This window comes from Ambystoma mexicanum, chromosome 8 (assembly GCF_040938575.1).
Source record: "Ambystoma mexicanum isolate Mex_15411 chromosome 8, UKY_AmexF1_1, whole genome shotgun sequence".
In the NCBI taxonomy this organism is placed as follows: Eukaryota; Metazoa; Chordata; class Amphibia; order Caudata; family Ambystomatidae; genus Ambystoma; species Ambystoma mexicanum.
Genome location: NC_090929.1, coordinates 598,279,525 through 598,303,459, shown reverse-complemented (window position 1 = coordinate 598,303,459; position 23,935 = coordinate 598,279,525).

Here is a 23,935-nt window from a genome sequence, read left to right as displayed (position 1 = left end):
AAAAAGGCCTTAAAATGCATCTTAGGCCGACAAAAATGTTGAAATCTTTGGAGGCCCAAAAAAGGGGTTTACAGGCATCGTAGACCACCTAAAGTCCATAAAATGTTGGTGGCCCAAAAGCAGTGTGAGAGAGCTCGGAATGTCCCAAAAGCATTTGCAGCCTGAAAGGGGCATTAACCCGCATCCTAGACCACTGAAATTCCCAAAAATATTTTTGGCACGAAAAATGCATCCTACCCCCCTGAAAGTACAGAATATGTTAGCAGCCCAAAAAAGGCCTTAAATGCATTTTAGGCCCGCAAAAATGTTGAAATGTTTGGAGGCCCAAAAAAAAGGTTTACAGGCATCGTAGACCCCCTAAAGTCCAGAAAATGTTGGTGGCCCAAAAACATTGTGAGAGAGCTCTGAATGTCCCAAAAACATTTGCAGCCTGAAAGGGGCATTAACCCAAATCCTAGACCGCTGAAATTACCAAAAATATTTATGGCACGAAAAATGCATCCTACACCCCTGAAAGTTCAGAAAATGTTAGCAGCCCAAAAAGGCCTTAAAATGCATCTTAGGCCTGCAAAAATGTTGAAATGTTTGGATGCCCAAAAAAGGGGTTTACAGGCATCGTAGACCCCCTAAAGTTCAGAAAATGTTGGTGGCCCAAAAACAGTGTGAGAGAGCTCTGAATGTCCCAAAAGCATTTGCAGCCTGAAAGGGGCATTAACCCACATCCTAGACCACTGAAATTCCCAAAACAAAAATATTTTTGCCATGAAAAAATGGATCCTACAACCCCGAAAGTACAGAATATGTAAGCAGCCGAAAAAGGCCTTAAAATGCATCTTAGGCCTGCAAAAATGTTGCAATCTTTGGAGGCCCAAAAAAGGGGTTTACAGGCATCGTAGACCCCCTAAAGTCTGTAAAATGTTGGTGGCCCAAAAACATTGTGAGAGATCTCTGAATGTCCCAAAAACATTTACAGCCTGAAAGGGGCATTAACCCACATCCTAGACCACTGTAATTCTCCAAAATATTTTTGCCACGAAAAATGCATCCTACATCCCCGAAAGTACAGAATATGTTAGCAGCCCAAAAAAGGCCTTAAAATGCATCTTAGGCCGGCAAAAATGTTGAAATCTTTGGAGGCCCAAAAAAGGGGTTTACAGGCATCGTAGACCCCCTAAAGTTCAGAATATGTCAGTGGCCCAAAAACGGTGTGAGAGAGCTCTGAATCTCCCAAAAACATTTGCAGTCTGAAAAGGACATTAACCCGCATGCTAGACCCCTGAAATTCCCAAAAATATTTTTGGCACGAAAAATGCATCCTACCCCCCTGAAAGTTCAGAATATGTTAGCAGCCCAAAAAAGGCCTTAAATGCATTTTAGGCCTGCAAAAATGTTGAAATCTTTGGAGGCCCAAAAAAAAGGTTTACAGGCATCTTAGACCCCCTAAAGTCCAGAAAATGTTGGTGGCCCAAAAACATTGTGAGAGAGCTCTGAATGTCCCAAAAACATTTGCAGCCTGAAAGGGGCATTAACCCACATCCTAGACCACTGAAATTCCCAAAAATATTTTTGCCACGAAAAATGCATCCTAAACCCCTGAAAGTACAGAATATGTTAGCAGCCCAAAAAAGGCCTTAAATGCAATTTAGGCCTGCAAAAATGTTGAAATTTTTGGAGGCCAAAAAAAAAGGTTTACCGGCATCGTAGACCCCCTAACGTCCAGAAAATGTTGGTGGCCCAAAGACATTGTGAGAGAGCTCTGAATGTCCCAAAAACATTAGCAGCCCAAAAGGGGCATTAACCCAAATCCTAGACCACTGAAATTACCAAAAATATTTCTGGCACGAAAAATGCATCCTACACCCCTGAAAGTTCAGAAAATGTTAGCAGCCCAAAAAAGGCCTTAAAATGCATCTCAGGCCTGCAAAAATGTTGAAATGTTTGGATGCCCAAAAAAGGGGTTTACAGGCATCGTAGACCCCCTAAAGTTCAGAAAATGTTGGTGGCCCAAAAACAGTGTGAGAGAGCTCTGAATGTCCCAAAAGCATTTGCAGCCTGAAAGGGGCATTAACCCACATCCTAGACCACTGAAATTCCCAAAACAAAAATATTTTTGCCACGAAAAATGGATCCTACAACCCCGAAAGTACAGAATATGTTAGCAGCCCAAAAAAGGCCTTAAAATGCATCTTAGGCCTGCAAAAATGTTGAAATCTTTGGAGGCCCAAAAAAGGGGTTTACAGGCATCGTAGACCCCCTAAAGTCTGTAAAATGTTGGTGGTCCAAAAACATTGTGAGAGATCTCTGAATGTCCCAAAAACATTTACAGCCTGAAAGGGGCATTAACCCACATCCTAGACCACTGTAATTCTCCAAAATATTTTTGCCACGAAAAATGCATCCTACATCCCCGAAAGTACAGAATATGTTAGCAGCCCAAAAAAGGCCTTAAAATGCATCTTAGGCCGACAAAAATGTTGAAATCTTTGGAGGCCCAAAAAAGGGGTTTACAGGCATCGTAGACCACCTAAAGTCCATAAAATGTTGGTGGCCCAAAAGCAGTGTGAGAGAGCTCGGAATGTCCCAAAAGCATTTGCAGCCTGAAAGGGGCATTAACCCGCATCCTAGACCACTGAAATTCCCAAAAATATTTTTGGCACGAAAAATGCATCCTACCCCCCTGAAAGTACAGAATATGTTAGCAGCCCAAAAAAGGCCTTAAATGCATTTTAGGCCCGCAAAAATGTTGAAATGTTTGGAGGCCCAAAAAAAAGGTTTACAGGCATCGTAGACCCCCTAAAGTCCAGAAAATGTTGGTGGCCCAAAAACATTGTGAGAGAGCTCTGAATGTCCCAAAAACATTTGCAGCCTGAAAGGGGCATTAACCCAAATCCTAGACCGCTGAAATTACCAAAAATATTTATGGCACGAAAAATGCATCCTACACCCCTGAAAGTTCAGAAAATGTTAGCAGCCCAAAAAGGCCTTAAAATGCATCTTAGGCCTGCAAAAATGTTGAAATGTTTGGATGCCCAAAAAAGGGGTTTACAGGCATCGTAGACCCCCTAAAGTTCAGAAAATGTTGGTGGCCCAAAAACAGTGTGAGAGAGCTCTGAATGTCCCAAAAGCATTTGCAGCCTGAAAGGGGCATTAACCCACATCCTAGACCACTGAAATTCCCAAAACAAAAATATTTTTGCCATGAAAAAATGGATCCTACAACCCCGAAAGTACAGAATATGTAAGCAGCCGAAAAAGGCCTTAAAATGCATCTTAGGCCTGCAAAAATGTTGCAATCTTTGGAGGCCCAAAAAAGGGGTTTACAGGCATCGTAGACCCCCTAAAGTCTGTAAAATGTTGGTGGCCCAAAAACATTGTGAGAGATCTCTGAATGTCCCAAAAACATTTACAGCCTGAAAGGGGCATTAACCCACATCCTAGACCACTGTAATTCTCCAAAATATTTTTGCCACGAAAAATGCATCCTACATCCCCGAAAGTACAGAAAATGTTAGCAGCCCAAAAAAGGCCTTAAAATGCATCTTAGGCCGGCAAAAGTGTTGAAATCTTTGGAGGCCCAAAAAAGGGGTTTACAGGCATCGTAGACCCCCTAAAGTTCAGAATATGTCAGTGGCCCAAAAACGGTGTGAGAGAGCTCTGAATCTCCCAAAAACATTTGCAGTCTGAAAAGGACATTAACCCGCATGCTAGACCCCTGAAATTCCCAAAAATATTTTTGGCACGAAAAATGCATCCTACAACCCTGAAAGTTCAGAATATGTCAGCATTCCAAAAAAGGCCTTAAAATGCATCTTAGGCCTGAAAAAATGTTGAAATCTTTGTAGGCCCAAAAAAGGGGTTTACAGGCATCGTAGACCCCCTAAAGTCTGGAAAATGTTGGTGGCCCAAAAACATTGTGAGAGATCTCTGAATGTCCCAAAAACATTTACAGCCTGAAAGGGGCATTAACCCACATCCTAGACCACTGTAATACTCCAAAATATTTTTGGCATGAAAAATGCATCCTACCCCCCTGAAAGTACAGAATATGTTAGCAGCCCAAAAAAGGCCTTAAATGCATTTTAGGCCTGCAAAAATGTTGAAATGTTTGGAGGCCCAAAAAAAAGGTTTACAGACATCTTAGACCCCCTAAAGTCCAGAAAATGTTGGTGGCCCAAAAACATTGTGAGAGAGCTCTGAATGTCCCAAAAACATTTGCAGCCTGAAAGGGGCATTAACCCACATCCTAGACCACTGAAATTCCCAAAAATATTTTTGCCACGAAAAATGCATCCTAAACCCCTGAAAGTACAGAATATGTTAGCAGCCCAAAAAAGGCCTTAAATGCAATTTAGGCCTGCAAAAATGTTGAAATTTTTGGAGGCCAAAAAAAAAGGTTTACCGGCATCGTAGACCCCCTAACGTCCAGAAAATGTTGGTGGCCCAAAGACATTGTGAGAGAGCTCTGAATGTCCCAAAAACATTAGCAGCCCAAAAGGGGCATTAACCCAAATCCTAGACCACTGAAATTACCAAAAATATTTCTGGCACGAAAAATGCATCCTACACCCCTGAAAGTTCAGAAAATGTTAGCAGCCCAAAAAAGGCCTTAAAATGCATCTCAGGCCTGCAAAAATGTTGAAATGTTTGGATGCCCAAAAAAGGGGTTTACAGGCATCGTAGACCCCCTAAAGTTCAGAAAATGTTGGTGGCCCAAAAACAGTGTGAGAGAGCTCTGAATGTCCCAAAAGCATTTGCAGCCTGAAAGGGGCATTAACCCACATCCTAGACCACTGAAATTCCCAAAACAAAAATATTTTTGCCACGAAAAATGGATCCTACAACCCCGAAAGTACAGAATATGTTAGCAGCCCAAAAAAGGCCTTAAAATGCATCTTAGGCCTGCAAAAATGTTGAAATCTTTGGAGGCCCAAAAAAGGGGTTTACAGGCATCGTAGACCCCCTAAAGTCTGTAAAATGTTGGTGGTCCAAAAACATTGTGAGAGATCTCTGAATGTCCCAAAAACATTTACAGCCTGAAAGGGGCATTAACCCACATCCTAGACCACTGTAATTCTCCAAAATATTTTTGCCACGAAAAATGCATCCTACATCCCCGAAAGTACAGAATATGTTAGCAGCCCAAAAAAGGCCTTAAAATGCATCTTAGGCCGACAAAAATGTTGAAATCTTTGGAGGCCCAAAAAAGGGGTTTACAGGCATCGTAGACCACCTAAAGTCCATAAAATGTTGGTGGCCCAAAAGCAGTGTGAGAGAGCTCGGAATGTCCCAAAAGCATTTGCAGCCTGAAAGGGGCATTAACCCGCATCCTAGACCACTGAAATTCCCAAAAATATTTTTGGCACGAAAAATGCATCCTACCCCCCTGAAAGTACAGAATATGTTAGCAGCCCAAAAAAGGCCTTAAATGCATTTTAGGCCCGCAAAAATGTTGAAATGTTTGGAGGCCCAAAAAAAAGGTTTACAGGCATCGTAGACCCCCTAAAGTCCAGAAAATGTTGGTGGCCCAAAAACATTGTGAGAGAGCTCTGAATGTCCCAAAAACATTTGCAGCCTGAAAGGGGCATTAACCCAAATCCTAGACCGCTGAAATTACCAAAAATATTTATGGCACGAAAAATGCATCCTACACCCCTGAAAGTTCAGAAAATGTTAGCAGCCCAAAAAGGCCTTAAAATGCATCTTAGGCCTGCAAAAATGTTGAAATGTTTGGATGCCCAAAAAAGGGGTTTACAGGCATCGTAGACCCCCTAAAGTCTGTAAAATGTTGGTGGCCCAAAAACATTGTGAGAGATCTCTGAATGTCCCAAAAACATTTACAGCCTGAAAGGGGCATTAACCCACATCCTAGACCACTGTAATTCTCCAAAATATTTTTGCCACGAAAAATGCATCCTACATCCCCGAAAGTACAGAATATGTTAGCAGCCCAAAAAAGGCCTTAAAATGCATCTTAGGCCGGCAAAAATGTTGAAATCTTTGGAGGCCCAAAAAAGGGGTTTACAGGCATCGTAGACCCCCTAAAGTTCAGAATATGTCGGTGGCCCAAAAACGGTGTGAGAGAGCTCTGAATCTCCCAAAAACATTTGCAGTCTGAAAAGGACATTAACCCGCATGCTAGACCCCTGAAATTCCCAAAAATATTTTTGGCACGAAAAATGCATCCTACAACCCTGAAAGTTCAGAATATGTCAGCATTCCAAAAAAGGCCTTAAAATGCATCTTAGGCCTGAAAAAATGTTGAAATCTTTGTAGGCCCAAAAAAGGGGTTTACAGGCATCGTAGACCCCCTAAAGTCTGGAAAATGTTGGTGGCCCAAAAACATTGTGAGAGATCTCTGAATGTCCCAAAAACATTTACAGCCTGAAAGGGGCATTAACCCACATCCTAGACCACTGTAATACTCCAAAATATTTTTGGCACGAAAAATGCATCCTACCCCCCTGAAAGTACAGAATATGTTAGCAGCCCAAAAAAGGCCTTAAATGCATTTTAGGCCCGCAAAAATGTTGAAATGTTTGGAGGTCCAAAAAAAAGGTTTACAGGCATCGTAGACCCCCTAAAGTCCAGAAAATGTTGGTGGCCCAAAAACATTGTGAGAGAGCTCTGAATGTCCCAAAAACATTTGCAGCCTGAAAGGGGCATTAACCCAAATCCTAGACCGCTGAAATTACCAAAAATATTTATGGCACGAAAAATGCATCCTACACCCCTGAAAGTTCAGAAAATGTTAGCAGCCCAAAAAGGCCTTAAAATGCATCTTAGGCCTGCAAAAATGTTGAAATGTTTGGATGCCCAAAAAAGGGGTTTACAGGCATCGTAGACCCCCTAAAGTCCAGAATATGTCGGTGGCCCAAAAACGGTGTGAGAGATCTCTGAATGTCCCAAAAACATTTACAGCCTGAAAGGGGCATTAACCCACATCCTAGACCACTCTAATTCTCCAAAATATTTTTGCCACGAAAAATGCATCCTACATCCCCGAAAGTACAGAATATGTGAGCAGCCCAAAAAAGGCCTTAAAATGCATCTTAGGCCGGCAAAAATGTTGAAATCTTTGGTGGCCCAAAAAAGGGGTTTACAGGCATCGTAGACCACCTAAAGTCCAGAAAATGTTGGTGGCCCAAAAGCAGTGTGAGAGAGCTCGGAATGTCCCAAAAGCATTTGCAGCTTGAAAGGGGCATTAACCTGCATCCTAGACCACTGAAATTCCCAAAAATATTATTGGCACGAAAAATGCATCCTACCCCCCTGAACGTACAGAATATGTTAGCAGCCCAAAAAAGGCCTTAAATGCATTTTAGGCCTGCAAAAATGTTGAAATCTTTGGAGGCCCAAAAAAGGGGTTTACAGGCATCGTAGACCACCTAAAGTCCATAAAATGTTGGTGGCCCAAAAGCAGTGTGAGAGAGCTCGGAATGTCCCAAAAGCATTTGCAGCCTGAAAGGGGCATTAACCCGCATCCTAGACCACTGTAATTCTCCAAAATATTTTTGCCACGAAAAATGCATCCTACATCCCCGAAAGTACAGAATATGTTAGCAGCCCAAAAAAGGCCTTAAAATGCATCTTAGGCCGACAAAAATGTTGAAATCTTTGGAGGCCCAAAAAAGGGGTTTACAGGCATCGTAGACCACCTAAAGTCCATAAAATGTTGGTGGCCCAAAAGCAGTGTGAGAGAGCTCGGAATGTCCCAAAAGCATTTGCAGCCTGAAAGGGGCATTAACCCGCATCCTAGACCACTGAAATTCCCAAAAATATTTTTGGCACGAAAAATGCATCCTACCCCCCTGAAAGTACAGAATATGTTAGCAGCCCAAAAAAGGCCTTAAATGCATTTTAGGCCCGCAAAAATGTTGAAATGTTTGGAGGTCCAAAAAAAAGGTTTACAGGCATCGTAGACCCCCTAAAGTCCAGAAAATGTTGGTGGCCCAAAAACATTGTGAGAGAGCTCTGAATGTCCCAAAAACATTTGCAGCCTGAAAGGGGCATTAACCCAAATCCTAGACCGCTGAAATTACCAAAAATATTTATGGCACGAAAAATGCATCCTACACCCCTGAAAGTTCAGAAAATGTTAGCAGCCCAAAAAGGCCTTAAAATGCATCTTAGGCCTGCAAAAATGTTGAAATGTTTGGATGCCCAAAAAAGGGGTTTACAGGCATCGTAGACCCCCTAAAGTCCAGAATATGTCGGTGGCCCAAAAACGGTGTGAGAGAGCTCTGAATCTCCCAAAAACATTTGCAGTCTGAAAAGGACATTAACCCGCATGCTAGACCCCTGAAATTCCTAAAAATATTTTTGGCACGAAAAATGCATCCTACAACCCTGAAAGTTCAGAATATGTCAGCATTCCAAAAAAGGCCTTAAAATGCATCTTAGGCCTGAAAATGTTGAAATCTTTGGAGGCCCAAAAAAGGGGTTTACAGGCATCGTAGACCCCCTAAAGTCTGGAAAATGTTGGTGGCCCAAAAACATTGTGAGAGATCTCTGAATGTCCCAAAAACATTTACAGCCTGAAAGGGGCATTAACCCACATCCTAGACCACTCTAATTCTCCAAAATATTTTTGCCACGAAAAATGCATCCTACATCCCCGAAAGTACAGAATATGTGAGCAGCCCAAAAAAGGCCTTAAAATGCATCTTAGGCCGGCAAAAATGTTGAAATCTTTGGTGGCCCAAAAAAGGGGTTTACAGGCATCGTAGACCACCTAAAGTCCAGAAAATGTTGGTGGCCCAAAAGCAGTGTGAGAGAGCTCGGATTGTCCCAAAAGCATTTGCAGCTTGAAAGGGGCATTAACCTGCATCCTAGACCACTGAAATTCCCAAAAATATTATTGGCACGAAAAATGCATCCTACCCCACTGAACGTACAGAATATGTTAGCAGCCCAAAAAAGGCCTTAAATGCATTTTAGGCCTGCAAAAATGTTGAAATGTTTGGAGGCCCAAAAAAAAAGTTTACAGGCATCGTAGACCCCCTAAAGTCCAGAAAATGTTGGTGGCCCAAAAACATTGTGAGAGAGCTCTGAATGTCCCAAAAACATTTGCAGTCTGAAAAGGACATCAACCCGCATGCTAGACCCCTGAAATTCCCAAAAATATTTTTGGCACGAAAAATGCATCCTACAACCCTGAAAGTTCAGAATATGTCAGCATTCCAAAAAAGGCCTTAAAATGCATCTTAGGCCTGAAAATGTTGAAATCTTTGGAGGCCCAAAAAAGGGGTTTACAGGCATCGTAGACCCCCTAAAGTCTGGAAAATGTTGGTGGCCCAAAAACATTGTGAGAGATCTCTGAATGTCCCAAAAACATTTACAGCCTGAAAGGGGCATTAACCCACATCCTAGACCACTCTAATTCTCCAAAATATTTTTGCCACGAAAAATGCATCCTACATCCCCGAAAGTACAGAATATGTGAGCAGCCCAAAAAAGGCCTTAAAATGCATCTTAGGCCGGCAAAAATGTTGAAATCTTTGGTGGCCCAAAAAAGGGGTTTACAGGCATCGTAGACCACCTAAAGTCCAGAAAATGTTGGTGGCCCAAAAGCAGTGTGAGAGAGCTCGGAATGTCCCAAAAGCATTTGCAGCTTGAAAGGGGCATTAACCTGCATCCTAGACCACTGAAATTCCCAAAAATATTATTGGCACGAAAAATGCATCCTACCCCCCTGAACGTACAGAATATGTTAGCAGCCCAAAAAAGGCCTTAAATGCATTTTAGGCCTGCAAAAATGTTGAAATGTTTGGAGGCCCAAAAAAAAAGTTTACAGGCATCGTAGACCCCCTAAAGTCCAGAAAATGTTGGTGGCCCAAAAACATTGTGAGAGAGCTCTGAATGTCCCAAAAACATTTGCAGCCTGAAAGGGGCATTAACCCAAATCCTAGACCCCTGAAATTCCCAAAAATATTTTTGGCACGAAAAATGCATCCTACAACCCTGAAAGTTCAGAATATGTCAGCATTCCAAAAAAGGCCTTAAAATGCATCTTAGGCCTGAAAAAATGTTGAAATCTTTGTAGGCCCAAAAAAGGGGTTTACAGGCATCGTAGACCCCCTAAAGTCTGGAAAATGTTGGTGGCCCAAAAACATTGTGAGAGATCTCTGAATGTCCCAAAAACATTTACAGCCTGAAAGGGGCATTAACCCACATCCTAGACCACTGTAATACTCCAAAATATTTTTGGCATGAAAAATGCATCCTACCCCCCTGAAAGTACAGAATATGTTAGCAGCCCAAAAAAGGCCTTAAATGCATTTTAGGCCTGCAAAAATGTTGAAATGTTTGGAGGCCCAAAAAAAAGGTTTACAGGCATCTTAGACCCCCTAAAGTCCAGAAAATGTTGGTGGCCCAAAAACATTGTGAGAGAGCTCTGAATGTCCCAAAAACATTTGCAGCCTGAAAGGGGCATTAACCCACATCCTAGACCACTGAAATTCCCAAAAATATTTTTGCCACGAAAAATGCATCCTAAACCCCTGAAAGTACAGAATATGTTAGCAGCCCAAAAAAGGCCTTAAATGCAATTTAGGCCTGCAAAAATGTTGAAATTTTTGGAGGCCAAAAAAAAAGGTTTACCGGCATCGTAGACCCCCTAACGTCCAGAAAATGTTGGTGGCCCAAAGACATTGTGAGAGAGCTCTGAATGTCCCAAAAACATTAGCAGCCCAAAAGGGGCATTAACCCAAATCCTAGACCACTGAAATTACCAAAAATATTTCTGGCACGAAAAATGCATCCTACACCCCTGAAAGTTCAGAAAATGTTAGCAGCCCAAAAAAGGCCTTAAAATGCATCTCAGGCCTGCAAAAATGTTGAAATGTTTGGATGCCCAAAAAAGGGGTTTACAGGCATCGTAGACCCCCTAAAGTTCAGAAAATGTTGGTGGCCCAAAAACAGTGTGAGAGAGCTCTGAATGTCCCAAAAGCATTTGCAGCCTGAAAGGGGCATTAACCCACATCCTAGACCACTGAAATTCCCAAAACAAAAATATTTTTGCCACGAAAAATGGATCCTACAACCCCGAAAGTACAGAATATGTTAGCAGCCCAAAAAAGGCCTTAAAATGCATCTTAGGCCTGCAAAAATGTTGAAATCTTTGGAGGCCCAAAAAAGGGGTTTACAGGCATCGTAGACCCCCTAAAGTCTGTAAAATGTTGGTGGTCCAAAAACATTGTGAGAGATCTCTGAATGTCCCAAAAACATTTACAGCCTGAAAGGGGCATTAACCCACATCCTAGACCACTGTAATTCTCCAAAATATTTTTGCCACGAAAAATGGATCCTACAACCCCGAAAGTACAGAATATGTTAGCAGCCCAAAAAAGGCCTTAAAATGCATCTTAGGCCGACAAAAATGTTGAAATCTTTGGAGGCCCAAAAAAGGGGTTTACAGGCATCGTAGACCACCTAAAGTCCATAAAATGTTGGTGGCCCAAAAGCAGTGTGAGAGAGCTCGGAATGTCCCAAAAGCATTTGCAGCCTGAAAGGGGCATTAACCCGCATCCTAGACCACTGAAATTCCCAAAAATATTTTTGGCACGAAAAATGCATCCTACCCCCCTGAAAGTACAGAATATGTTAGCAGCCCAAAAAAGGCCTTAAATGCATTTTAGGCCCGCAAAAATGTTGAAATGTTTGGAGGCCCAAAAAAAAGGTTTACAGGCATCGTAGACCCCCTAAAGTCCAGAAAATGTTGGTGGCCCAAAAACATTGTGAGAGAGCTCTGAATGTCCCAAAAACATTTGCAGCCTGAAAGGGGCATTAACCCAAATCCTAGACCGCTGAAATTACCAAAAATATTCATGGCACGAAAAATGCATCCTACACCCCTGAAAGTTCAGAAAATGTTAGCAGCCCAAAAAGGCCTTAAAATGCATCTTAGGCCTGCAAAAATGTTGAAATGTTTGGATGCCCAAAAAAGGGGTTTACAGGCATCGTAGACCCCCTAAAGTTCAGAAAATGTTGGTGGCCCAAAAACAGTGTGAGAGAGCTCTGAATGTCCCAAAAGCATTTGCAGCCTGAAAGGGGCATTAACCCACATCCTAGACCACTGAAATTCCCAAAACAAAAATATTTTTGCCATGAAAAAATGGATCCTACAACCCCGAAAGTACAGAATATGTAAGCAGCCGAAAAAGGCCTTAAAATGCATCTTAGGCCTGCAAAAATGTTGCAATCTTTGGAGGCCCAAAAAAGGGGTTTACAGGCATCGTAGACCCCCTAAAGTCTGTAAAATGTTGGTGGCCCAAAAACATTGTGAGAGATCTCTGAATGTCCCAAAAACATTTACAGCCTGAAAGGGGCATTAACCCACATCCTAGACCACTGTAATTCTCCAAAATATTTTTGCCACGAAAAATGCATCCTACATCCCCGAAAGTACAGAATATGTTAGCAGCCCAAAAAAGGCCTTAAAATGCATCTTAGGCCGGCAAAAATGTTGAAATCTTTGGAGGCCCAAAAAAGGGGTTTACAGGCATCGTAGACCCCCTAAAGTTCAGAATATGTCGGTGGCCCAAAAACGGTGTGAGAGAGCTCTGAATCTCCCAAAAACATTTGCAGTCTGAAAAGGACATTAACCCGCATGCTAGACCCCTGAAATTCCCAAAAATATTTTTGGCACGAAAAATGCATCCTACAACCCTGAAAGTTCAGAATATGTCAGCATTCCAAAAAAGGCCTTAAAATGCATCTTAGGCCTGAAAAAATGTTGAAATCTTTGTAGGCCCAAAAAAGGGGTTTACAGGCATCGTAGACCCCCTAAAGTCTGGAAAATGTTGGTGGCCCAAAAACATTGTGAGAGATCTCTGAATGTCCCAAAAACATTTACAGCCTGAAAGGGGCATTAACCCACATCCTAGACCACTGTAATACTCCAAAATATTTTTGGCATGAAAAATGCATCCTACCCCCCTGAAAGTACAGAATATGTTAGCAGCCCAAAAAAGGCCTTAAATGCATTTTAGGCCTGCAAAAATGTTGAAATGTTTGGAGGCCCAAAAAAAAGGTTTACAGGCATCTTAGACCCCCTAAAGTCCAGAAAATGTTGGTGGCCCAAAAACATTGTGAGAGAGCTCTGAATGTCCCAAAAACATTTGCAGCCTGAAAGGGGCATTAACCCACATCCTAGACCACTGAAATTCCCAAAAATATTTTTGCCACGAAAAATGCATCCTAAACCCCTGAAAGTACAGAATATGTTAGCAGCCCAAAAAAGGCCTTAAATGCAATTTAGGCCTGCAAAAATGTTGAAATTTTTGGAGGCCAAAAAAAAAGGTTTACCGGCATCGTAGACCCCCTAACGTCCAGAAAATGTTGGTGGCCCAAAGACATTGTGAGAGAGCTCTGAATGTCCCAAAAGCATTTGCAGCCTGAAAGGGGCATTAACCCACATCCTAGACCACTGAAATTCCCAAAACAAAAATATTTTTGCCACGAAAAATGGATCCTACAACCCCGAAAGTACAGAATATGTTAGCAGCCCAAAAAAGGCCTTAAAATGCATCTTAGGCCTGCAAAAATGTTGAAATCTTTGGAGGCCCAAAAAAGGGGTTTACAGGCATCGTAGACCCCCTAAAGTCTGTAAAATGTTGGTGGTCCAAAAACATTGTGAGAGATCTCTGAATGTCCCAAAAACATTTACAGCCTGAAAGGGGCATTAACCCACATCCTAGACCACTGTAATTCTCCAAAATATTTTTGCCACGAAAAATGCATCCTACATCCCCGAAAGTACAGAATATGTTAGCAGCCCAAAAAAGGCCTTAAAATGCATCTTAGGCCGACAAAAATGTTGAAATCTTTGGAGGCCCAAAAAAGGGGTTTACAGGCATCGTAGACCACCTAAAGTCCATAAAATGTTGGTGGCCCAAAAGCAGTGTGAGAGAGCTCAGAATGTCCCAAAAGCATTTGCAGCCTGAAAGGGGCATTAACCCGCATCCTAGACCACTGAAATTCCCAAAAATATTTTTGGCACGAAAAATGCATCCTACCCCCCTGAAAGTACAGAATATGTTAGCAGCCCAAAAAAGGCCTTAAATGCATTTTAGGCCCGCAAAAATGTTGAAATGTTTGGAGGCCCAAAAAAAAGGTTTACAGGCATCGTAGACCCCCTAAAGTCCAGAAAATGTTGGTGGCCCAAAAACATTGTGAGAAAGCTCTGAATGTCCCAAAAGCATTTGCAGCCTGAAAGGGGCATTAACCCACATCCTAGACCACTGAAATTCCCAAAACAAAAATATTTTTGCCATGAAAAAATGGATCCTACAACCCCGAAAGTACAGAATATGTAAGCAGCCGAAAAAGGCCTTAAAATGCATCTTAGGCCTGCAAAAATGTTGCAATCTTTGGAGGCCCAAAAAAGGGGTTTACAGGCATCGTAGACCCCCTAAAGTCTGTAAAATGTTGGTGGCCCAAAAACATTGTGAGAGATCTCTGAATGTCCCAAAAACATTTACAGCCTGAAAGGGGCATTAACCCACATCCTAGACCACTGTAATTCTCCAAAATATTTTTGCCACGAAAAATGCATCCTACATCCCCGAAAGTACAGAATATGTTAGCAGCCCAAAAAAGGCCTTAAAATGCATCTTAGGCCGGCAAAAATGTTGAAATCTTTGGAGGCCCAAAAAAGGGGTTTACAGGCATCGTAGACCCCCTAAAGTTCAGAATATGTCGGTGGCCCAAAAACGGTGTGAGAGAGCTCTGAATCTCCCAAAAACATTTGCAGTCTGAAAAGGACATTAACCCGCATGCTAGACCCCTGAAATTCCCAAAAATATTTTTGGCACGAAAAATGCATCCTACAACCCTGAAAGTTCAGAATATGTCAGCATTCCAAAAAAGGCCTTAAAATGCATCTTAGGCCTGAAAAAATGTTGACATCTTTGTAGGCCCAAAAAAGGGGTTTACAGGCATCGTAGACCCCCTAAAGTCTGGAAAATGTTGGTGGCCCAAAAACATTGTGAGAGATCTCTGAATGTCCCAAAAACATTTACAGCCTGAAAGGGGCATTAACCCACATCCTAGACCACTGTAATACTCCAAAATATTTTTGGCATGAAAAATGCATCCTACCCCCCTGAAAGTACAGAATATGTTAGCAGCCCAAAAAAGGCCTTAAATGCATTTTAGGCCTGCAAAAATGTTGAAATGTTTGGAGGCCCAAAAAAAAGGTTTACAGACATCTTAGACCCCCTAAAGTCCAGAAAATGTTGGTGGCCCAAAAACATTGTGAGAGAGCTCTGAATGTCCCAAAAACATTTGCAGCCTGAAAGGGGCATTAACCCACATCCTAGACCACTGAAATTCCCAAAAATATTTTTGCCACGAAAAATGCATCCTAAACCCCTGAAAGTACAGAATATGTTAGCAGCCCAAAAAAGGCCTTAAATGCAATTTAGGCCTGCAAAAATGTTGAAATTTTTGGAGGCCAAAAAAAAAGGTTTACCGGCATCGTAGACCCCCTAACGTCCAGAAAATGTTGGTGGCCCAAAGACATTGTGAGAGAGCTCTGAATGTCCCAAAAACATTAGCAGCCCAAAAGGGGCATTAACCCAAATCCTAGACCACTGAAATTACCAAAAATATTTCTGGCACGAAAAATGCATCCTACACCCCTGAAAGTTCAGAAAATGTTAGCAGCCCAAAAAAGGCCTTAAAATGCATCTCAGGCCTGCAAAAATGTTGAAATGTTTGGATGCCCAAAAAAGGGGTTTACAGGCATCGTAGACCCCCTAAAGTTCAGAAAATGTTGGTGGCCCAAAAACAGTGTGAGAGAGCTCTGAATGTCCCAAAAGCATTTGCAGCCTGAAAGGGGCATTAACCCACATCCTAGACCACTGAAATTCCCAAAACAAAAATATTTTTGCCACGAAAAATGGATCCTACAACCCCGAAAGTACAGAATATGTTAGCAGCCCAAAAAAGGCCTTAAAATGCATCTTAGGCCTGCAAAAATGTTGAAATCTTTGGAGGCCCAAAAAAGGGGTTTACAGGCATCGTAGACCCCCTAAAGTCTGTAAAATGTTGGTGGTCCAAAAACATTGTGAGAGATCTCTGAATGTCCCAAAAACATTTACAGCCTGAAAGGGGCATTAACCCACATCCTAGACCACTGTAATTCTCCAAAATATTTTTGCCACGAAAAATGCATCCTACATCCCCGAAAGTACAGAATATGTTAGCAGCCCAAAAAAGGCCTTAAAATGCATCTTAGGCCGACAAAAATGTTGAAATCTTTGGAGGCCCAAAAAAGGGGTTTACAGGCATCGTAGACCACCTAAAGTCCATAAAATGTTGGTGGCCCAAAAGCAGTGTGAGAGAGCTCGGAATGTCCCAAAAGCATTTGCAGCCTGAAAGGGGCATTAACCCGCATCCTAGACCACTGAAATTCCCAAAAATATTTTTGGCACGAAAAATGCATCCTACCCCCCTGAAAGTACAGAATATGTTAGCAGCCCAAAAAAGGCCTTAAATGCATTTTAGGCCCGCAAAAATGTTGAAATGTTTGGAGGCCCAAAAAAAAGGTTTACAGGCATCGTAGACCCCCTAAAGTCCAGAAAATGTTGGTGGCCCAAAAACATTGTGAGAGAGCTCTGAATGTCCCAAAAACATTTGCAGCCTGAAAGGGGCATTAACCCAAATCCTAGACCGCTGAAATTACCAAAAATATTTATGGCACGAAAAATGCATCCTACACCCCTGAAAGTTCAGAAAATGTTAGCAGCCCAAAAAGGCCTTAAAATGCATCTTAGGCCTGCAAAAATGTTGAAATGTTTGGATGCCCAAAAAAGGGGTTTACAGGCATCGTAGACCCCCTAAAGTTCAGAAAATGTTGGTGGCCCAAAAACAGTGTGAGAGAGCTCTGAATGTCCCAAAAGCATTTGCAGCCTGAAAGGGGCATTAACCCACATCCTAGACCACTGAAATTCCCAAAACAAAAATATTTTTGCCATGAAAAAATGTATCCTACAACCCCGAAAGTACAGAATATGTAAGCAGCCGAAAAAGGCCTTAAAATGCATCTTAGGCCTGCAAAAATGTTGCAATCTTTGGAGGCCCAAAAAAGGGGTTTACAGGCATCGTAGACCCCCTAAAGTCTGTAAAATGTTGGTGGCCCAAAAACATTGTGAGAGATCTCTGAATGTCCCAAAAACATTTACAGCCTGAAAGGGGCATTAACCCACATCCTAGACCACTGTAATTCTCCAAAATATTTTTGCCACGAAAAATGCATCCTACATCCCCGAAAGTACAGAATATGTTAGCAGCCCAAAAAAGGCCTTAAAATGCATCTTAGGCCGGCAAAAATGTTGAAATCTTTGGAGGCCCAAAAAAGGGGTTTACAGGCATCGTAGACCCCCTAAAGTTCAGAATATGTCGGTGGCCCAAAAACGGTGTGAGAGAGCTCTGAATCTCCCAAAAACATTTGCAGTCTGAAAAGGACATTAACCCGCATGCTAGACCCCTGAAATTCCCAAAAATATTTTTGGCACGAAAAATGCATCCTACAACCCTGAAAGTTCAGAATATGTCAGCATTCCAAAAAAGGCCTTAAAATGCATCTTAGGCCTGAAAAAATGTTGAAATCTTTGTAGGCCCAAAAAAGGGGTTTTCAGGCATCGTAGACCCCCTAAAGTCTGGAAAATGTTGGTGGCCCAAAAACATTGTGAGAGATCTCTGAAAGTCCCAAAAACATTTACAGCCTGAAAGGGGCATTAACCCACATCCTAGACCACTGTAATACTCCAAAATATTTTTGGCATGAAAAATGCATCCTACCCCCCTGAAAGTACAGAATATGTTAGCAGCCCAAAAAAGGCCTTAAATGCATTTTAGGCCTGCAAAAATGTTGAAATGTTTGGAGGCCCAAAAAAAAGGTTTACAGACATCTTAGACCCCCTAAAGTCCAGAAAATGTTGGTGGCCCAAAAACATTGTGAGAGATCTCTGAATGTCCCAAAAACATTTACAGCCTGAAAGGGGCATTAACCCACATCCTAGACCACTGTAATTCTCCAAAATATTTTTGCCACGAAAAATGCATCCTACATCCCCGAAAGTACAGAATATGTTAGCAGCCCAAAAAAGGCCTTAAAATGCATCTTAGGCCGACAAAAATGTTGAAATCTTTGGAGGCCCAAAAAAGGGGTTTACAGGCATCGTAGACCACCTAAAGTCCATAAAATGTTGGTGGCCCAAAAGCAGTGTGAGAGAGCTCGGAATGTCCCAAAAGCATTTGCAGCCTGAAAGGGGCATTAACCCGCATCCTAGACCACTGAAATTCCCAAAAATATTTTTGGCACGAAAAATGCATCCTACCCCCCTGAAAGTACAGAATATGTTAGCAGCCCAAAAAAGGCCTTAAATGCATTTTAGGCCCGCAAAAATGTTGAAATGTTTGGAGGCCCAAAAAAAAGGTTTACAGGCATCGTAGACCCCCTAAAGTCCAGAAAATGTTGGTGGCCCAAAAACATTGTGAGAGAGCTCTGAATGTCCCAAAAACATTTGCAGCCTGAAAGGGGCATTAACCCAAATCCTAGACCGCTGAAATTACCAAAAATATTTATGGCACGAAAAATGCATCCTACACCCCTGAAAGTTCAGAAAATGTTAGCAGCCCAAAAAGGCCTTAAAATGCATCTTAGGCCTGCAAAAATGTTGAAATGTTTGGATGCCCAAAAAAGGGGTTTACAGGCATCGTAGACCCCCTAAAGTTCAGAAAATGTTGGTGGCCCAAAAACAGTGTGAGAGAGCTCTGAATGTCCCAAAAGCATTTGCAGCCTGAAAGGGGCATTAACCCACATCCTAGACCACTGAAATTCCCAAAACAAAAATATTTTTGCCATGAAAAAATGGATCCTACAACCCCGAAAGTACAGAATATGTAAGCAGCCGAAAAAGGCCTTAAAATGCATCTTAGGCCTGCAAAAATGTTGCAATCTTTGGAGGCCCAAAAAAGGGGTTTACAGGCATCGTAGACCCCCTAAAGTCTGTAAAATGTTGGTGGCCCAAAAACATTGTGAGAGATCTCTGAATGTCCCAAAAACATTTACAGCCTGAAAGGGGCATTAACCCACATCCTAGACCACTGTAATTCTCCAAAATATTTTTGCCACGAAAAATGCATCCTACATCCCCGAAAGTACAGAATATGTTAGCAGCCCAAAAAAGGCCTTAAAATGCATCTTAGGCCGGCAAAAATGTTGAAATCTTTGGAGGCCCAAAAAAGGGGTTTACAGGCATCGTAGACCCCCTAAAGTTCAGAATATGTCGGTGGCCCAAAAACGGTGTGAGAGAGCTCTGAATCTCCCAAAAACATTTGCAGTCTGAAAAGGACATTAACCCGCATGCTAGACCCCTGAAATTCCCAAAAATATTTTTGGCACGAAAAATGCATCCTACAACCCTGAAAGTTCAGAATATGTCAGCATTCCAAAAAAGGCCTTAAAATGCATCTTAGGCCTGAAAAAATGTTGAAATCTTTGTAGGCCCAAAAAAGGGGTTTACAGGCATCGTAGACCCCCTAAAGTCTGGAAAATGTTGGTGGCCCAAAAACATTGTGAGAGATCTCTGAATGTCCCAAAAACATTTACAGCCTGAAAGGGGCATTAACCCACATCCTAGACCACTGTAATACTCCAAAATATTTTTGGCATGAAAAATGCATCCTACCCCCCTGAAAGTACAGAATATGTTAGCAGCCCAAAAAAGGCCTTAAATGCATTTTAGGCCTGCAAAAATGTTGAAATGTTTGGAGGCCCAAAAAAAAGGTTTACAGACATCTTAGACCCCCTAAAGTCCAGAAAATGTTGGTGGCCCAAAAACATTGTGAGAGAGCTCTGAATGTCCCAAAAACATTTGCAGCCTGAAAGGGGCATTAACCCACATCCTAGACCACTGAAATTCCCAAAAATATTTTTGCCACGAAAAATGCATCCTAAACCCCTGAAAGTACAGAATATGTTAGCAGCCCAAAAAAGGCCTTAAATGCAATTTAGGCCTGCAAAAATGTTGAAATTTTTGGAGGCCAAAAAAAAAGGTTTACCGGCATCGTAGACCCCCTAACGTCCAGAAAATGTTGGTGGCCCAAAGACATTGTGAGAGAGCTCTGAATGTCCCAAAAACATTAGCAGCCCAAAAGGGGCATTAACCCAAATCCTAGACCACTGAAATTACCAAAAATATTTCTGGCACGAAAAATGCATCCTACACCCCTGAAAGTTCAGAAAATGTTAGCAGCCCAAAAAAGGCCTTAAAATGCATCTTAGGCCTGCAAAAATGTTGAAATGTTTGGATGCCCAAAAAAGGGGTTTACAGGCATCGTAGACCCCCTAAAGTTCAGAAAATGTTGGTGGCCCACAAACAGTGTGAGAGAGCTCTGAATGTCCCAAAAGCATTTGCAGCCTGAAAGGGGCATTAATCCACATCCTAGACCACTGAAATTCCCAAAACAAAAATATTTTTGCCACGAAAAATGGATCCTACAACCCCGAAAGTACAGAATATGTTAGCAGCCCAAAAAAGGCCTTAAAATGCATCTTAGGCCTGCAAAAATGTTGAAATCTTTGGAGGCCCAAAAAAGGGGTTTACAGGCATCGTAGACCCCCTAAAGTCTGTAAAATGTTGGTGGTCCAAAAACATTGTGAGAGATCTCTGAATGTCCCAAAAACATTTACAGCCTGAAAGGGGCATTAACCCACATCCTAGACCACTGTAATTCTCCAAAATATTTTTGCCACGAAAAATGCATCCTACATCCCCGAAAGTACAGAATATGTTAGCAGCCCAAAAAAGGCCTTAAAATGCATCTTAGGCCGACAAAAATGTTGAAATCTTTGGAGGCCCAAAAAAGGGGTTTACAGGCATCGTAGACCACCTAAAGTCCATAAAATGTTGGTGGCCCAAAAGCAGTGTGAGAGAGCTCGGAATGTCCCAAAAGCATTTGCAGCCTGAAAGGGGCATTAACCCGCATCCTAGACCACTGAAATTCCCAAAAATATTTTTGGCACGAAAAATGCATCCTACCCCCCTGAAAGTACAGAATATGTTAGCAGCCCAAAAAAGGCCTTAAATGCATTTTAGGCCCGCAAAAATGTTGAAATGTTTGGAGGCCCAAAAAAAAGGTTTACAGGCATCGTAGACCCCCTAAAGTCCAGAAAATGTTGGTGGCCCAAAAACATTGTGAGAGAGCTCTGAATGTCCCAAAAACATTTGCAGCCTGAAAGGGGCATTAACCCAAATCCTAGACCGCTGAAATTACCAAAAATATTTATGGCACGAAAAATGCATCCTACACCCCTGAAAGTTCAGAAAATGTTAGCAGCCCAAAAAGGCCTTAAAATGCATCTTAGGCCTGCAAAAATGTTGAAATGTTTGGATGCCCAAAAAAGGGGTTTACAGGCATCGTAGACCCCCTAAAGTCCAGAATATGTCGGTGGCCCAAAAACGGTGTGAGAGAGCTCTGAATCTCCCAAAAACATTTGCAGTCTGAAAAGGACATTAACCCGCATGCTAGACCCCTGAAATTCCTAAAAATATTTTTGGCACGAAAAATGCATCCTACAACCCTGAAAGTTCAGAATATGTCAGCATTCCAAAAAAGGCCTTAAAATGCATCTTAGGCCTGAAAATGTTGAAATCTTTGGAGGCCCAAAAAAGGGGTTTACAGGCATCGTAGACCCCCTAAAGTCTGGAAAATGTTGGTGGCCCAAAAACATTGTGAGAGATCTCTGAATGTCCCAAAAACATTTACAGCCTGAAAGGGGCATTAACCCACATCCTAGACCACTCTAATTCTCCAAAATATTTTTGCCACGAAAAATGCATCCTACATCCCCGAAAGTACAGAATATGTGAGCAGCCCAAAAAAGGCCTTCAAATGCATCTTAGGCCGGCAAAAATGTTGAAATCTTTGGTGGCCCAAAAAAGGGGTTTACAGGCATCGTAGACCACCTAAAGTCCAGAAAATGTTGGTGGCCCAAAAGCAGTGTGAGAGAGCTCGGAATGTCCCAAAAGCATTTGCAGCTTGAAAGGGGCATTAACCTGCATCCTAGACCACTGAAATTCCCAAAAATATTATTGGCACGAAAAATGCATCCTACCCCCCTGAACGTACAGAATATGTTAGCAGCCCAAAAAAGGCCTTAAATGCATTTTAGGCCTGCAAAAATGTTGAAATGTTTGGAGGCCCAAAAAAAAAGTTTACAGGCATCGTAGACCCCCTAAAGTCCAGAAAATGTTGGTGGCCCAAAAACATTGTGAGAGAGCTCTGAATGTCCCAAAAACATTTGCAGTCTGAAAAGGACATTAACCCGCATGCTAGACCCCTGAAATTCCCAAAAATATTTTTGGCACGAAAAATGCATCCTACAACCCTGAAAGTTCAGAATATGTCAGCATTCCAAAAAAGGCCTTAAAATGCATCTTAGGCCTGAAAATGTTGAAATCTTTGGAGGCCCAAAAAAGGGGTTTACAGGCATCGTAGACCCCCTAAAGTCTGGAAAATGTTGGTGGCCCAAAAACATTGTGAGAGATCTCTGAATGTCCCAAAAACATTTACAGCCTGAAAGGGGCATTAACCCACATCCTAGACCACTCTAATTCTCCAAAATATTTTTGCCACGAAAAATGCATCCTACATCCCCGAAAGTACAGAATATGTGAGCAGCCCAAAAAAGGCCTTAAAATGCATCTTAGTCCGGCAAAAATGTTGAAATCTTTGGTGGCCCAAAAAAGGGGTTTACAGGCATCGTAGACCACCTAAAGTCCAGAAAATGTTGGTGGCCCAAAAGCAGTGTGAGAGAGCTCGGAATGTCCCAAAAGCATTTGCAGCTTGAAAGGGGCATTAACCTGCATCCTAGACCACTGAAATTCCCAAAAATATTATTGGCACGAAAAATGCATCCTACCCCCCTGAACGCACAGAATATGTTAGCAGCCCAAAAAAGGCATTAAATGCATTTTAGGCCTGCAAAAATGTTGAAATGTTTGGAGGCCCAAAAAAAAAGTTTACAGGCATCGTAGACCCCCTAAAGTCCAGAAAATGTTGGTGGCCCAAAAACATTGTGAGAGAGCTCTGAATGTCCCAAAAACATTTGCAGCCTGAAAGGGGCATTAACCCAAATCCTAGACCCCTGAAATTCCCAAAAATATTTTTGGCACGAAAAATGCATCCTACAACCCTGAAAGTTCAGAATATGTCAGCATTCCAAAAAAGGCCTTAAAATGCATTTTAGGCCTGCAAAAATGTTGAAATGTTTGGAGGCCCAAAAAAAAGGTTTACAGGCATCTTAGACCCCCTAAAGTCCAGAAAATGTTGGTGGCCCAAAAACATTGTGAGAGAGCTCTGAATGTCCCAAAAACATTTGCAGCCTGAAAGGGGCATTAACCCACATCCTAGACCACTGAAATTCCCAAAAATATTTTTGCCACGAAAAATGCATCCTAAACCCCTGAAAGTACAGAATATGTTAGCAGCCCAAAAAAGGCCTTAAATGCAATTTAGGCCTGCAAAAATGTTGAAATTTTTGGAGGCCAAAAAAAAAGGTTTACCGGCATCGTAGACCCCCTAACGTCCAGAAAATGTTGGTGGCCCAAAGACATTGTGAGAGAGCTCTGAATGTCCCAAAAACATTAGCAGCCCAAAAGGGGCATTAACCCAAATCCTAGACCACTGAAATTACCAAAAATATTTCTGGCACGAAAAATGCATCCTACACCCCTGAAAGTTCAGAAAATGTTAGCAGCCCAAAAAAGGCCTTAAAATGCATCTCAGGCCTGCAAAAATGTTGAAATGTTTGGATGCCCAAAAAAGGGGTTTACAGGCATCGTAGACCCCCTAAAGTTCAGAAAATGTTGGTGGCCCAAAAACAGTGTGAGAGAGCTCTGAATGTCCCAAAAGCATTTGCAGC